Below are 17,491 nucleotides of genomic sequence, written 5' to 3'. Positions count from 1 at the left end.
ATGACAAAACTTAATTACTACTTATTTACATGAAGGAGACAATCCTACACAGTCTTATTTCCATTTTGATTTTCTTTTGAGAGGGTCGTTTTCAGTTGGACAGTGTTTATTACTGCCGCTCAAAAGATAAACAGATCTGCTTTCAAAAACCTTTGAAACACATTTTTGATATAATAACCTTTAGACCAGAGAAATGTGCCTTATTTTTTGCTCTGAAAGACAACAAATAATAGCTGTTATTGTTTTGATATCTTTTGTTAGGCTAGCTTTAGGTAATTACACAATTGTTAATATGCCAAAATGATTCTAAAAAGCATTTTTTTTCTTCTTCATAAAGAAAACTGTGCGCTGAGTAAGTTCAAATACACAGGAAGGACGGACAAGTAAGCTCAACATATTTAAATGTTCCCATGGCACATTTTGTTCTTTCTCAAGCTTCTCATGCAAAGAGTGCCTTCTTTTTGTTATGTACACAACTAAATGGAATGGCTTAATTTAGATTAATAATCAGCTACAGACGTCAGAGTGTGTCATCGAACATTGTTGAATTATTAACTGCGGGATTTTCTACGAGGCTGTGAATAATGTCATGTTCACTGTAAATAGAAAAATACTTGACATTAAAACTCTTATCACTTTTCTCTAGTACTTTTATCTAGTACTGAACAAGAAAACCAAAAATAAGTACCATTTTTCTTGGACTGTGTTAGCAAACCTTTGGAGACAATCATTGAAAAAGGTTTTTTGTTATGCAAGTTGTATATTGTGAATGTTAATAATCAGCTACATGTGCTGTTGAGTGTGTGTGTTCATCCCTTAAGATGTTTGTTTTGTTGCGAAATGGCGATGAACAACCTAAATAGCTTTATATAGAAGAATTTGCTTAATTTTTATCAAACTTTTCTTAATACCAGATGTGTAAATAGAACCAACATATAGATCTTGAGATCTCAGCTGCTTTGATAGTGGCTTCATCCTCCATTCTGTACATTTGAAGTCTGGTTCTAAGTGAAATGTGTACATATTTAAAGCAATAATCACATGTGTTATATTGGAAAGATGCAATGATAAAAGGATGTCCTGAAGGAGCGGCTAGTTTACACACAATGCAGCATATGCATGCACGTTGAATACGACCCTTTGCGTTCTGTGTGGAGTGTGTATCATCTGTGGAACTGTATTTAAAGCTGCAGATATCCCCATTTGTGTTTAATTTCTGTTATGTGTTATTTTGTTTCTGTTGATTTGCAATTTGTATAAATAAAAATAAAACTTTTGTGAAGGTGTTATATTGTGGATTGTGGTTAAACAGAAACAGTGCATTGAAATTACTCACCAGGGGACATGAATTCTTAAGGTACAGTATTTAATTTCCATATTCCCATATTTATTTATGACATTGCCCTTTCTATACATCACATTTTACCAGTAAACATTCACTTTTTATTTACTAACCGACGCCATAAATATATGTACTTCAAAAACTATTTGAAATTGAGTGAGCACAGGTCGATGTGCTTGCATTACCACAGCTATTATTTCAAGCTCCCTAAGTTGATAGCTAGACAAATGGATTGATTTTTCTTTACTATTCAGCAAGTTTAGTTTTATAGTGTTTATGCAATAATGTCAGTCTTATGTGATCCATGTCTTAACACAATGACACATTTACAGCATAAATGCATTCATTTTTTTATTTTGAATTTCATGTGTTTTTGTTTTTCTCCTTCATACTGCACATCACAGGAACAAAATCATGTTCGGATTTGGCATGTCCGAATGACCCTAGAGGAAAGTGAGGCATTTTGTACAGGTCCTTGTCAATCAAAGACCTTTTTTGGGTCCCATCCTTAGATTTGAGGAATGGGATCAAGGGATGGTTGTCAGAGGTCTTGTTAGGTTTTTTGTACTATTCGATTGGCTCCTTGTATGCCGGCAGCTAATCTGGGCCCCAGAAAAGACACACACACGCACGCGCAGCCTTTCCTGCCACTGCCGACCATTTAAATTCTAGCAGCGTCTGCGCTGCTTAAAAGCTGTCGATTTTGCCCTCAGCTTGCACCATCACCATGGCAACGGACTGACCAGTGTATGTTGTATGCTGACTCACAGACTGTTCTGAGTGCAGGTGGGGGGAGACCGAGAGAAAGAGAGACTGGGAGGGATCATAGAGGGATGAATAGAAAGAGGGCACGAGAAAGAGAAAAAGGTGTTCAAAAAATAAAACAAATCTGTCATTTCACACCATTCTTCCATGTACTCAGTTCATGGTGCTTCATGCTAATGGAAGAAATAGGTCATTTATTCATTCATTTGGTCACATTCCCTCCTGTCATTGGTTAGTGTTGTCCACTTTATAATTTTTTTTCATGAAAATCCACTTGTATTGAATATTAGACTACTGTACCTTAAGTTTGTCGTTGCCCCTGTGTTTTCCTCTCAACGACAGAAATCCAAAGAAAGGGATATTGCAGCCTTAAAACAATTCCTATATGTGCATAGCGTTTCATTTCTATATGTTGTTCAGTATGGAATATCGTGCAAAATATAGTGTCATGGTATTAAAAAGGTAGCAGAATTATCTTTTTTTTTTTTAAATTCTAGCCTACCTTTAAAAGAGTTTTAGCTTGTCTAGCCTAAACTCATTTCTCCCAGTTGTAGAGACTTCAGTCGGAGCGTGATTGTGTGAATTAGTGAATGGCATTTTGAGTGGATGTCGGTTTGATGTCAGCCCTTTTATGTTTTTATGGTTCAGGAAAACAGGAGTTGGAAGATAAAACAAGAAGCTGTCCATTTCTTCTAAGTAAGTGCCTGCCATTGCTTAGCGTTTAATCAGGCAGAACAAACTCGCCAGTAATAATCGTGACTCATCAGGAGAGAATATAGCTGAAGGGAGAAAGAGGGAAACAAAATTGTTTCAAATGAACTTTGAAGGAATATTAAACAACCAGCTTCATTTGCATTATTCAGGTGTTGTCGTTGAAAATGCAAGGCTAATTAAAATAAAGAGCTGTTAATTGTGATGATGGCCCTTTTTCCTCCCTCCTCCCACCTTGACTTGACTTTTTTGACACATAGATACGATGGAGAATCACTAGCTTTTGCTCTGTCTAACACCTGCAAGAAGCCCCAGACTGATAGCATCTTTTGTGTGCATTTCACGGGGGAAATTGCACCGTTTGGAGTGATGGCACTAAATTGTACACGCTCTTTGCACACGGACTATTTTGCATGCTTCGTTATACTCGTGTATATTTCTGCTACATAAGAAAAAGCCGTGATTTGGTAAATCAAGATGTACAAAGGTGAAATTGAGATACTAAGTCATAATTATGAGATGACATTCTTAAATTGAGCTTTATGGATGAATGTCGGAACTGAAATAAACGTTATGATGAATGATATAATGTTAGGTCGAGATTATGACATGCTAAGTCACATGAGATGATTAAATAAAATTTTGCAAGTAAATTATGACATAAAAGTCATAATTATGACAAAACTATGTTTGTCATAATTATGACAAATTATTTCAAGTTTGACTTCAGCTCATTATATATATATATATATATACATATATGTATATGTGTGTATATATATGTAGATTTCACAGCCACTGTGGAACTGGTCATTTCTGTCACTGCACCCATTCTTTTGAGTTTTGTTGTAGGAAGGGAAGGAAGGAAGGAAGGATAGATGGAAGAAAGTGACAGTGACATTTCTTGTGTTTTGAGCTTTCCTTCAGGTTTTGTTGAAGGTAGGAATAAAGAAAAGAAGTGGAAGGAAGTGACGCTGGCATCTGTGTCAGTGCCATTCCCTGAGTTTTACAGAGAGGAAAAGATTGAAATTGAAGGAAGGAAAGAAGAAAGAAAGGACACTGACATTTCTTTTGAGGTTTGCAAGTTTTGTTGAGGAAAGAAAGGATGGAATGAGTTGTGGATAGCTCTGTTACTTCACCTCTCAATAGTGTTTGAGGTGTGAACCTAATGAAACACATAACTTAGCTTGTTAGTTATGTGTAATATTCTGTAATATTGTAATATTCGAATAGCTAATTTAGATTAAATATTTTTTTTATGAGGCTTGTTATGTTGTACTCCTAAAGTGTAAATGGCATAATACCATGAGGATGTCACTTATTACATGGCTTAAAAAATTGGCCCCTTAGCGCCTCCATGTTACTGCTGTACTTGTTTCACAGGATGCGTCGCCCGTCCTGTGGGCTTAAATCTGGGACAGCAGTGGCAGACAGGTAGATGGCCATTTTGACGCACACACAAAGGAGTGTTTTTACCTCTCTGTAATCAGTGAATTCCTGAGAGTACAAATCACTCAGCGAAGGAAAATTACTATAGCCTTTCTAGTGTGTTTGTGAGTCACAGTGAAGGCACGTGTGCAAGCCCTTCCAGCTCTTGAGGGAAAGATAAGGAGACACGCATGCACAAAGGTGAGCGGGAACACAAAGGTTCCTCTGTGTGGAACTCTGACGTTCCCTGTCAGAGCCTCTCTCATTCAGGAGCCTGTCTCTGGGCTCTCACTATACAACCCGACATCAAGGTCGAACACATTAGCTCTCATTTAGCTCCATTATCTAGATTATCTGAGCTGATCTAATGATAAGTATTAGCAAAATTCAGCTCTGTGGTCGATGTTAAAGAACTAGCCGACTGTCAATTGTTGCTAGGTTGGCATGGTGGCCTCATATGCAGCCATATGGCTCTCTCAGGGCATATGTGTACAATTATTTTAATGGTCTCTGATTAGTGATTAGTGTGTTAGGACATGCTAATTGGGAAATGTTTCCGGTTAGCCTTCAGGGCAGCTTGGATGGAAATCAATGGAGTTGCCAGATTTCTAACCAAAAGTTAGAAAGTAATCTTTTTGCAATCTCATTGGACAGAAAACCTGGTAATCACACACTTATTTCCTCTAGAGGTCTTATAAATGTTTCAAACTGTGATCAGATTTGGCAAGTCTCAGTTTGAACTCAAACATTTCTTGTCGTATACTTCTAAGTCAAAATTCTCTGAGCTATTCTGAAGAGCTAATTAATGTGGATAATCTTAATTACTTAGTAAAACCACCTAAACCAGCCTAAGATTTTCTGTTGTCCAGTTTTAAAGATGTTTTTGGCACTTTTCAGATACTCTGGCCTGCAAAAGCTAGATTATCACCATCTTGGTGTGGCTGGGAGACCATTATTGAACCAGTCAGGACCATCAAAACAGTGCAAGCTGCAGAAATCAAAGGATAGGAATAATTAAGATTTGTAAAATGTTTTTGAAATAAGTTCTCTATGTTCACCAAGACTGTATTTTCTTTGATAAAATTACAGTAAAAACAGTAATATTGTGAAATATTATGACATAAAAGAACAGTTTTTTTTATTTTAATATATTCTAAAATGTAATTTATTCCTGATGGCAATACTCCAGTCTTTACTGCCACACGATCCTTTAGAAATCATTCTGATTTGGTGCTCAAATATTATTGATGCTTAGTTACTTATAATAGTTTCTATTTGTATCATTGTTGAAAACTTTGATTCTTTGGATTCTTTGATGAATAGAAAAATTAAAAGTACAGCATTTATTTGAAACAGAAAACCTTATATTATAGATACCTTAATTGTAGTTTTTTAATATTTTAATGCTTCTTCGCTAAATAAAAGTATTTTTCATGGTGGTAGAATAAAGCCACAAAAGGTTTATTGAGCACCAATTCAGCATATTAGAATGATTTCTGAAGGATCATGTGACACTGAAGCCTGGTGTAATGGATATCAATTTAATTATTTTTTTCTAAATATGTATTTATATATTTATTATATGTCTTATTTTCACAGTGTGATTTATTTATTTTATTTATTTTCTGGTTTAATTCTTACTGAGCATAAATGGAGAGATTAGCCTATGTTACATTTTAGACAAAGCTGACCTCCTTGGTCTGCTGCGCTCTGAACTGAGCATATAAAGTTCTCCTCTGGAGTCTTTCTCAGGTTGATAAAGGCCCAAGCGGTGCATAAAACGTTTCTCTTTATCTCCCTCTCTCTTCTCTCCTCTGTCACTTTACTCTTGTGGGCTGTCACTGTTTCTGGGCGAGGTGTCGTGTGCCGTGTGGTGACTGCACTCTTTGCCTGTGCAACTGCAGAATCCGACTGTTACTCCACTTCTCTCCTCCCCGGAGGCCCATCCACACACCCTGGCATTGTCAGGCAACATCTGCTGAAATTACGCCTGGCTGTCCCCCCCTGTGCGCACACACATACTTGCTATCCGCACAGACGCTGACAGCGTCCATCTTTATGGGTCCTGACAGCGGATGAATAAACTCGCTCGCGCACACTCAACTACTCGCTCAGACAAATACACACACACAGATGTGCTCGGCTGCGTGGACAGAAATTAGCCTCATAATCGTAAAAACGAACATGAAATCCAATCAAACCCTTCATGTGCACAGTCAACAGAGTTTAATTCCTTTATTTATGCATTTGCTAGCTCTAAATTAAAAAAAAAAAAAAAAAAAAAAAATGGGCTTCACTTTGCATAGCCATTAAGAGAATTTTAGTCCAATGATGTTTTGAGATTTGCATGGTGCATGTTTATGGCACATTTAGCGTTCTGCCTCACTGGCTCTGCTCTTCTGCCTCATAAGGCACTTGCTGTTCGCTGTGTCTACAGATCTGTTTTTAATTTCACAGTGAGGATACAGAGAGAAAGAGGCAGCAGTGCAGTGTGCACGTCTTTACCTTGCTAAGCTGTTGCTTGGTCACCTGCTGTGAAAAGCCAGTCCGTGCTGTCATGTTCCATAATTATTTAGTTCTTCCTGGCCAAACATAAAGTCAACAGCAGTAATGCTAATATGACAGGCACACAACATCCACTTGTAATGAAAGACACATTCACCCACATACATATGTGTAAGTGCAAACAATCCCTGCACAAGCCTAAATGAGTTTGAGTAGCCATTACTGCTGGTTACGGTTGTGCATTTGTGGTGTTGTTTGCTATTGGACAACATTCAGGAGGAGTTTTAGTTATTTTTTTTTTCTTATAAACTATCATGCAGACGTCTCTTATTCTCAACAACGCTGCATTGGTTTGATCAAATGCAGTTAAAATATTAATATCGTGGAATATTATTACAATTTAATTGAATTAGTTTTATTGCCGTCAAACGATTAATCGCGATTAATTGCATACAAAATGAAAGTTTTTGTTTGAATAATATGTGTGTGTGTACTATGTATATGTATTATATGTAAATACACACATGCATATATATATATATATATATATAAGAAAAATACGTTACATTAATATATTAAATATATTTATATAATGTATATGAAAATACTGTAAATATATACATGTGCATACTTTGTCTTTATATACATATACACAGTACACACCCATATAATATGTAAACAAAAACTTTTATTTTGAATGCGACTAATCGCGATTAATCATTTGACAGCACTAGTTTTAATATATATATATATATTTATTTATTTTTTTTCTTTGATAGCAAAGCTGAATTTAAAGGAGACAGTCCTCCAGTGGTGCTCAAAAAACATTTATTATTATCAAAGTTAATAATAAAAAAATAAAATGATTTTTTTTTTTTTTTCTTGATGAATAGTTCAAAAGAGCAGCATTTATTTTAAATGGAATCGTAAGGTCCATTTAAATCTCGTAAGGTCTTTTAAGACTGCAAACTCCATGTTTAGAGCAAACCAAGAAGCCATACGGACAGAGCTAAAATGGCCGCAGGTGATTTTGCTTGTATCGCTAGTAAATGGCAGTGACAGAACAGATGTTTTTTTTAGCATAACAGCACACACACTTACATACCTACACTCTCACAATCTGGACCCGCATAGAAAGGCGTAAACATGTTGTTGACAGGTTAATGGATTTCGCTGCAGTGAATGTAAATGTGTGTAAAGTGAATAGCTTTGTTGCTTGGTCCTCTGAGCACAGGGTGGGGCCTTGATGACCTTTGACCTGTGCAGTGGTCTCCGGTACATGTTGCAGACGTCTCTCATGCCTGTGCCAGGCTGTTAGCAGGTGGCACGGATCTGCCAAGGCATGCGCTCACTGACCTGTGCTACAACCCCCACCACTCGCCGTCTGTGTGTGTGTGTTTATGTGAGACTGATACACAAGGTATCTGCTGCCCTTTTGTGCTCCTCATAATGATTTTTTTTTCAGGTCTTTATCACAGGAAGCTGTGTGATTGATGTCGGAGAGAGATTTTACCAGTATCTCAAGCATGTGGTTGAAATAAGGCAAACTGTACAGCAGGAAGCATCGTAATGCTTACAGGATATGGCTACTTAGACACATGATACTTGTGGGTTCCATACATTTTCCATTAGGTATTATATCCTTTTTGTCCTTCTGTCTTTGTTTTCATTCCGATAAGGCAGTAATCACTTTGTTCTTTCTATTTTATTTAGTTAAATTAATTATTAGATTAAAAATTCAATTAAAAACCACAACTAGTAACAATACATATTTATTTTGAGCAAATATTTGCTAAATTGTATTTATTTTATTTGGAAAAGCATAAAATATTGCTTGATAAATATTTTTTGGACAATTTAGCCCCGCCCACATTCAATCCTCATTGGTTCAAAATTTCCTTTCACATCAAATTTGTCAAAATATTGGCTTTTATTGCGTTTTCACTTTTCTATTCTTTTCTTTTTTTTTTTTTTTTTCTGGACAGATCTATTACTTGGAAACGTATAACATTTCGCCTAGTCAGGATGTGGTTTAAAGGATATAGTAAACCAGATATAAACGCTTCCTTTCACATCCCACCCCATATTTTCCCCCCAAGATGAAATTGTACAGCTTATCTCTGATTTAATTTCTCTGTCTGTCTGTTGCGCACTCAGTAGACACTCACTTCAACTCCCTTCATCTCAAATCAACTTTTGAGTGACAACTTTTGAGTGGCTGGGCAGGGGCATCAGGGCATGTGATTTCTTTGGCGTACCTTAGAGAAGCCATTAGTCATGTCTATATTTAACCTAGCTCCGCATTGGTGCCCACCTCTCATGTGCCAACTTGGCAGAGAAAAGAGAAGAGATTGGAGAAAAATGAGCGAGAGATTGAAGATAGAATGTCTCATGAATAGGATGTAGAGTATTCAACAGCCATCAGCACTACTGGCTTCATCGGCGAAGTGAGAATTGGTCTTGCGATCAGCTGCCGTGAGAGGCAGGCATCGCTGCATTCTGGTGTGTGATTGCATTCAACGGGGGGTTTGTTAGAGGAATGAGGCAACGGGAAGGGAATCAGAGAGAGGTGGGACCCTGATGGGAGAAGGGTTTATTTTTTTATTTCTCTCTCAAAGGAAAATGCATTTGGTGAGTGAATGAAAGAAGCAGGTGAGAGAAATGATAAGATGATAAAGAAATAATGGTTTATAAAACTGGAAGAGCTCAGTGAGAATATTAATTACATATATACACACAGTGGGGCAAATAAGTATATAAGTATTTGATACACTGCCGATTTTTCAAGTTTTCCCACTTACAAAGGATGGAGAGATCTGTAATTTTCATCGTAGATACACCTCAACTGTGTGAGACAGAATAAAAAAAAAAAAAAAAAAAAAAAAAAAAAATCACAGTGTATGATTTTTGAATAATTAATTTCCATTTTATTGCATTAAATAAGTATTTGATACAATAGAAAAATAAAACTTAATATTTGGTATAGAAACCTTTGTTTACAATTACAGAGGTCAGACGTTTCCTGTAGTTCTTGACCAGGTTTGCACACACTGCAGCAGGGATTTTGGCCCACTCCTCCATACAGGTCTTCGCCAGATCTTTCAGGTTTTGGGGCTGTCGCTGGGCAACACGGAGTTTCAACTCCCTCCATAGATTTTCTATTGGGTTCAGGTCTGGAGACTGGCTAGGCCACTCCAGGACCTTGAAATGCTTCTTACGGAGCCACTCCTTAGTTTCCCTTGCTGTGTTTGGGGTCATTGTCATGCTGGAAGACCCAGCCACGACCCATCTTCAATGCTCTTACTGAGGGAAGGAGGTTGTTGCACAAAATCTTGCGATACATGGCCCCATCCGTCCTCCCCTCAATACGGTGCAGTCGTCCAGTCCCCTTTGCAGAAAAGCACCCCCAAAGCATGATGTTTCCACCCCCATGCTTCACGGTTGGGATGGTGTTCTTGGGATTGTACTCAACCTTCTTCCTCCAAACACAGCGAGTGGAGTTTATACCAAAAAGTTATATTTTGGTCTCATGTGACCACATGACCTTCTCCCATGCCTCACCTGGATCATCAACTTCAGACGGGCCTGGACATGTGCTGGCTTGAGCAGGGAGACCTTGCGCGCGCTGCAGGATTTTAATCCATGACGGTGTAGCGTGTTACTAATGGTAACCGTTGATACTGTGGTCCCAGCTCTCTTCAGGTCATTGACCAGGTCCTCCCGTGTAGTTCTAGGCTGATCCCTCACCTTTCTCAGGATCATTGATACTCCACGAGGCGAGATCTTGCATGGAGCCCCAGTCTGAGGGAGATTGACAGTCATCTTGAATTTCTTCCATTTTCGAATAATTGCGCCAACAGTTGTTGCCTTCTCACCAAAGCTGTTTGCCTATTGTCCTGTAGCCCATCCCAGCCTTGTACAGGTCTACAATTTTGTCCCTAGTGTCCTTAGACAGCTCTTTGGTCTTGCCCATAGTGGAGAGGTTGGAGTCTGATTGATTGAGTGTGTAAACAGGTGTCTTTTATACAGGTAACGAGTTCAAACAGGTGCAATTAATACAGGTAATGAGTGGAGGATAGGAGGGCTTCTTAAAGACAAACTAACAGGTCTGTGAGAGCCTTAATTCTTGCTGGTTGGTAGGTGATCAAATACTTATTCCATGCAATAAAATGGTTGAGCTGTACCTACGATGAAAATTATAGATCTCTCCATTCTTTGTAAGTGGGAGAAACTTGAAGTTTTTATTTTTAAAAACTTGAAAAAATAGGCAGTGCATCAAATACTTATTTGCCCCATTATTTATATATATATATATATATATATATATATATTAACCTGTTATTTCAAAAAATATTGTCCATTCCCTCATAAGTCAGCTTTGGCTTTGATGACCTTTTATGAACATGCTAAAGAACATGGTTTTGTGGAAAATCAAATACAATTTTGTTCAGTTTCTTATACAAAGATACCATATTGCTTTAGAGGCCTTGAGATATAGTTTATAGTGCTATGGCTCACTTTTAGGATGCTTCATTTTATTTTTTTGTGTCATTTTGGAGCTTGACAGTTGCAGCCATCAATGACATGTACTGAAATGGCCAGCATGTTTTTTTTCAAAAACAAAAAAAATAAATCACATTTTGTGCTCTATATAATAAGGTCATACAGATTTAGAACAATGTGAGATTGCGTAAATTATGACAATTTCATATTTGGTGAACTATTCCCATAAGGTGTAAGAGAGATGGTGAGATGAGTAAAGGAACGGAAAATTAAGTTGGGGTTTCAATGAACACAAGAGGAAGTATCTCTCACTCATCTATTGATCTCTCAATCTATTGGTCAATCTTTACCAGTCCCTGTGGGGGTCTTTTTCAGCCTCATGGCAGCGGAGATCGACAGTGAGAAAGCAAACCTTCAATCTATACTGGCCATAAATGCACATAGTCAGACTTTTCATTTTTGTTAGAGCCATTTTTGTTTCATTTTTGTTATTATTTGAGGTTAGAATTATATACACTTCAGTTTAAATGTTTTTGAAAGACCCAAGGCAGCATTTATTTGATCAAACATACAGTAAAAACTGTAAAATTGTGAAATAGTATTACCATTTAAAATAACTCTTTTCTATTTTAATATATTTTAAATGTAATCTATTCTTATGAAGTCAACGCTGAATTTTTAGCAGCGATTACTCCAGTCTTCAGGGTCACATGACCCTTCTGAAATCATTCAGAAATATTGATTTGGTGCTCAAGAAACATAATACCATGAATATTGTTATCAGTGTTCAAAACTTAATATTTTTTTATGGAAACCGTGATTCATTTTTTCAGGATTCTTTGATGAATAGAAAGTTCAAAAGAAAAGGGTTTATTTGAAATAGAGTTTTGTGTAACATTATATATTTCCTGTCACTTTTGATCAATTTAGTACAACCTTACTGGATGAAATTAGTTTGATTGAACTAATCTAATGTCTGATAACTTTGGCATTTGTGTCGTGAATCACAAGAGTCTACTAGCATACTTTCTCTACATTCTATCATTGCTTTGACAGTTATTCTGTGTCTTGTTTTCAGTCAGATGTGCAAAATGTCAACAATCAATTTGTGACTCATTTTTGTCACACTATTGAAAATCTTGTGTGAATACATGTATGCCACCTAAAAATTTAAAACGAATGTTGATGTACCTTTTAGAGGTATACACGCCTATTTAGATGTGACTTGTGACCACAGCAGTTTGCAGTTTGAGTGTGTGACTGATACCCCAGGGGGAGATAAACACCGAGGTCATACCCTCTTATCCCAGCCGTGAGTCGCTGTGCATGTGTGTGGAGCGAGGGATAGAGGGACAGCAGCAGCGCAGGTCCAGCTCCATTTGTCCTTGGGTCGTTCTGAGTAAGACTACAGTGGTTATGAATCACTCGGCACTGACAGGTTAGCTTGAGGTTTTAGGCTGACGAGTAGGAGGTAATAAGTTGTGAGTGTGTAAATAAGGCGCAAGATGAATGTAGATGTTTTACCATTATAAACACTGCTACCCTTCATTAATATTCCCCTTTTTCAGTTTCACGTCTTGTATAATGAATAGCCAAGTGTATTTAAATTTGTGTTTGAGCGTGTATGTGTGTGTGTGTGTGTGTGTGTGTGTGTGCGTGTGTGCGCACAGCTACACTTGTGTATGTGTGTGTCGTGTCTGCCCCGGGCCCCTGCAGATTACTTGAGCGTACATCTCCCCACCATAACGGCAAGAGGAAGAAGACACTGTCCATCTGTTTATCCACAACAGATCCTCTCAGCTCCTGCTGCTACAAGCCCTGTGTGTGTGAGGGTATGCGTGTGTCAGATATACTCAAATATTCACACTCAAGTCTTGATAAAATCTAAATTAGTGTTATGGTTTCAAACACATGTATTAATATCAATTTATTTTTCTATTATTAATTATTGTTTTTAAGTAATACTTATATTCAGCAAGGATTAAATGGATAAAAAGTGACAATAAAACATTTATAATGTTACAAAACAATTCAAACTTGCTGTTCAAGAGGTCTCACTTTTTCAACAAAAATATTAAGCAACGCTTTTTTCCAACATTGATAATAATGAGCAATGTTTCTTGAGCATTAAATGAGCATATTATGACGATTTGTAAAGGATCATGTCACACTGAAGAGTGGAGTAATGATGCTGAAAATTCAGCTTTGCATCACAGCAATAAATCAAATTTTAAATTAAAGCTGAAAGCACCGTTGAAAGGTACATAAGTACATAACATAATAAGTACATATCACTGCAGTTTCCAAAAGAAATGAACATTAGAGACAGTAAAACTCTGACACCTTTTATTCCTTTTTGTACAAATTTACAGTTTTGATTAGTAAAGTGTAATTTTCACACAATTACTTCAAGAATATCATGTTATGACTTCAAAACAATATTAATATGCTGGGAAATTTGAAAACTGATACTTTTGAAAGTTAGCACCACACATATCCAGCTTCATATCTATGGTTTTCAGAGACAGTAGGTTTGTTCGGTAGCTCACGGAGTACAGAGATGTGCTTGAGAGGTGAGGACCTCCAGTTCAAATCCTGTGTAACTAGGGTTCGACAAAACAGTTCAAATCTGCATATAAGGACGTTCACATAGCATGGTTGTATCTACAAATGCGTTTTTATATCAGTTTTGCATTTGTCAACAATATCGGGTAGGTTTAGGGTTGGGTTTGGTGTAGGGCATATTTCCAATACGATAGAGCATTCATTTTTAGCGACGGTCCCCGGATATTTTTATTCTGAACCGCCGCAATACATACCTGAAGCAATGTAATAAAAACACAGCAATACGTACCTGCATCAACGTAATAAAAACGTGCCAGGGTTTACATATTGAACCCATGTTTTAGCACCACTCAGTGGACATTTCTCTTTGAAACTGCGGCGAAACGTGCAGTAAGGTACGTAAAAACGGTCTTGCTAAAAAGTGCACCCAGGTACGTTTATGCCATGAGACCAGGTAGGTTTAAGTTAGTGTAGAACAAGTATTTTCCTGTTGCCAGCAAGTGACACTATGATTGTAACGGAATATTGGCATTTAGATGTGTTCAGGCCAGGACTCTTATTGAACATATGAAGTATGGGGCAGATCGAACATTGTATGGCTGAGTTACAAAAACGTATTTTTCCATTGCGAAACATCGAACAAGATCTTCGCAATTTAACGTCACAAAGGGTTTTAGATTAGACTGACCAAATTTGGTGTTGATCTGAAAAAAATCTCTAGGAGGAATTTGTTATAATTTGATGCCTGAAAATTTGTCGGGAAAATTAAAAATAACTGACTTCCTGTTGGGATTTCATACCAGGAGACATTTTTGTAGGTATTGGTGAGTTACATGTGTCTACCGATTTTCTATCGAGGGGCACATCGTTGAAAGTGTATAGGTGGCACTATTGAGCCATTTTGTCACACCCACTTCTGAAAAACATACAGTGGGTACGGAAAGTATTCAGACCCCCTTACATTTTTCACTCTTTGTTATATTGCAGACATTTGCTAAAATCATTAAAAAAATTTATTAATGTACACACAGCACCCCATATTGACAGAAAAACACAGAATTGTTGACATTTTTGCATTTATTAAAAAAGAAAAACTGAAATATCACATGGTCCTACGTATTCAGACCCTTTGCTCAGTATTTAGTAGAAGCACCCTTTTGATCTAATACAGCCATGAGTCTTTTTGGGAAAGATGCAACAAGTTTTTCACACCTGGATTTGGGGATCCTCTGCCATTCCTCCTTGCAGATCCTCTCCAGTTCTGTCAGGTTGGATGGTAAACGTTGGTGGACAGCCATTTTTAGGTCTCTCCAGAGATGCTCAATTAGGTTTAAGTCAGGGCTCTGGCTGGGCCATTCAAGAACAGTCACGGAGTTGTTGTGAAGCCACTCCTTCGTTATTTTAGCTGTGTGCTTAGGGTCATTGTCTTGTTGGAAGGTAAACCTTCGGCCCAGTCTGAGGTCCTGAGCACTCTGGAGAAGGTTTTCGTCCAGGATATCCCTGTACTTGGCCGCATTCATCTTTCCCTCGATTGCAACCAGTCGTCCTGTCCCTGCAGCTGAAAAACACCCCCGCAGCATGATGCTGCCACCACCATGCTTCACTGTTGGGACTGTATTGGAGCAGTGCCTGGTTTTCTACAAACATACCGCTTAGAATTAAGGCCAAAAATTTATATCTTGGTCTCATCAGACCAGAGAAACTTCAGGTGTTTTTTAGCAAACTCCATGCGGGCTTTCATGTGTCTTGCACTGAGGAGAGGCTTCCGTTGGGCCACTCTGCCATAAAGCCCCAACTGGTGGAGGGCTGCAGTGATGGTTGACTTTCTACAACTTTCTCCCATCTCCCGACTGCATCTCTGGAGGTCAGTGATCTTTGGGTTCTTCTTTACCTCTCTCACCAAGGCTCTTCTCACCCGATAGCTCAGTTTGGCCGGACGGCCAGCTCTAAGAAGGGTTCTGGTCGTCCCAAACGTCATCCATTTAAGGATTATGGAGGCCACTGTGCTCTTAGGAACCTTAAGTGCAGCAGAATTTTTTTTTGTAACCTTGGCCAGATCTGTGCCTTGCCACAATTCTGTCTCTGAGCTCTTCAGGCAGTTCCTTTGACCTCATGATTCTCATTTGCTCTGACATGCACTGTGAGCTGTAAGGTCTTATATAGACAGGTGTGTAGCTTTCCTAATTAAGTCCAGTCAGTATAATCAAACACAGCTGGACTCAAATGAAGGTGTAGAACCATCTCAAGGATGATCCGAAGAAATGGACAGCACCTGAGTTAAATATATGAGTGTCACAGCAAAGGGTCTGAATACTTAGGACCATGTGATATTTCAGTTTTTCTTTTTTAATAAATCTGCAAAAATGTCAACAATTCTGTGTTTTTCTGTCAATATGGGGTGCTGTGTGTACATTAATGAGGAACAAAAATGAACAAATGATTTTAGCAAATGGCTGCAATATAACAAAGAGTGAAACATTTAAGGGGGTCTGAATACTTTCCGTACCCACTGTATCAGATGTAGATATTAAAACAGAAAATGGTTATTTTACATTATAATATTTCACAATATTAATTTTACCATATTTCTGATTAGATAAATTTAGCCTTATAACTCATTTGAACACCACACCAACTGCTGAATTGTTTATTTATTTATATATTTACATGTGCACAGGTCAAGCTGTGGGAAAACTGGCCTCTACCATGACATTAGTTGCAGTTTAGTAATGGTTGTAATGGTCATTTATGGTTTGAATTTATGTTCGGTTTGGTCTCCAGGGATACACATTGCTTTGTGCTTCCTTTGGCCCAGAGCTGTGGTCAGTTCTCACCCCAAACACACACATCCCATCTATCTCTGCACTCCTCACTTTATTTAATATTGGCACCACTAGTCTCACCTTGAGCGTTCTCCCCCTCAGCTGCAAACTGTTTGCCTGAGATAACACAATCTAACAGGAGAGAAAAAATAAAGAAAGAAAGAAAAGGAGAGAGAGAGGAAGAGAAGAAGAGAGAGAACATGAGACATTATTTAGTGAGGTTTGTAATCAACAAATCTCCACATGTAATCAAAAATCATTAGGCACATTAGTCTAAAGCTGAATCATTTTGACACTTCTTTCTACCATTCTTTTTACTCTCTCCCTTACTTTCTTCTCTCCTTCAATTTTCCTCTTTTTTGAACATTTCCTCTGTTTTGAGGGCAACAGACTGCTTGCATATGCGTGGTGATATGTCAGTCAGCCGTTAGTAGGGAGGTGTAATCTATTCTGTGGATAAAGAAAGAGCGATAGTGAGAGCTGTAGTGAAGAACGCAGGGTGTCTCAGGCTGTCTTACGCTAGTGTTTCTCCCATCCTGACTTTGAGTAATCTACACTCTGTCTCAAGGTCAGCATGCTCTTCTATGAGGCTTTAGCATGGGACGTCCACTTTCTGCCTGATCCAGGTATAAACCACCCTTATGTGGCTTTATATAGACAGAATGTTCATTGTCAGTTTTCTGTTACTAAAAGGCCACTTTAGTATGGAATGGAATAACTGTGGGGTAGCTTCATATTTATTGAAAGAGACAGCAAAATGAAGGCGGAACTTAAACAAATTGACATCTACTACTTGTGAATGAGTCTCACAAGTAGTGATGTTTTATTTATTACTACTACTATGACCATG

General features: G+C 37.8%; 1 protein-coding gene across 1 annotated transcript in view; it reads left to right on the top strand.

Moving 5' to 3' along the window:
* Positions 1–17,491, top strand: part of LOC306882990 (protocadherin-1-like) — a 171,270-nt gene that overhangs the window by 13,652 nt on the left and 140,127 nt on the right. The window lies entirely within an intron of this gene.

This window comes from Barbus barbus, assembly GCF_936440315.1.
Source record: "Barbus barbus genome assembly, chromosome: 17".
Classification (NCBI taxonomy): domain Eukaryota; kingdom Metazoa; phylum Chordata; class Actinopteri; order Cypriniformes; family Cyprinidae; genus Barbus; species Barbus barbus.
The sequence above is the reverse complement of the archived record's forward strand: the minus strand, read 5'-3'. Positions and strand labels throughout refer to the sequence as shown.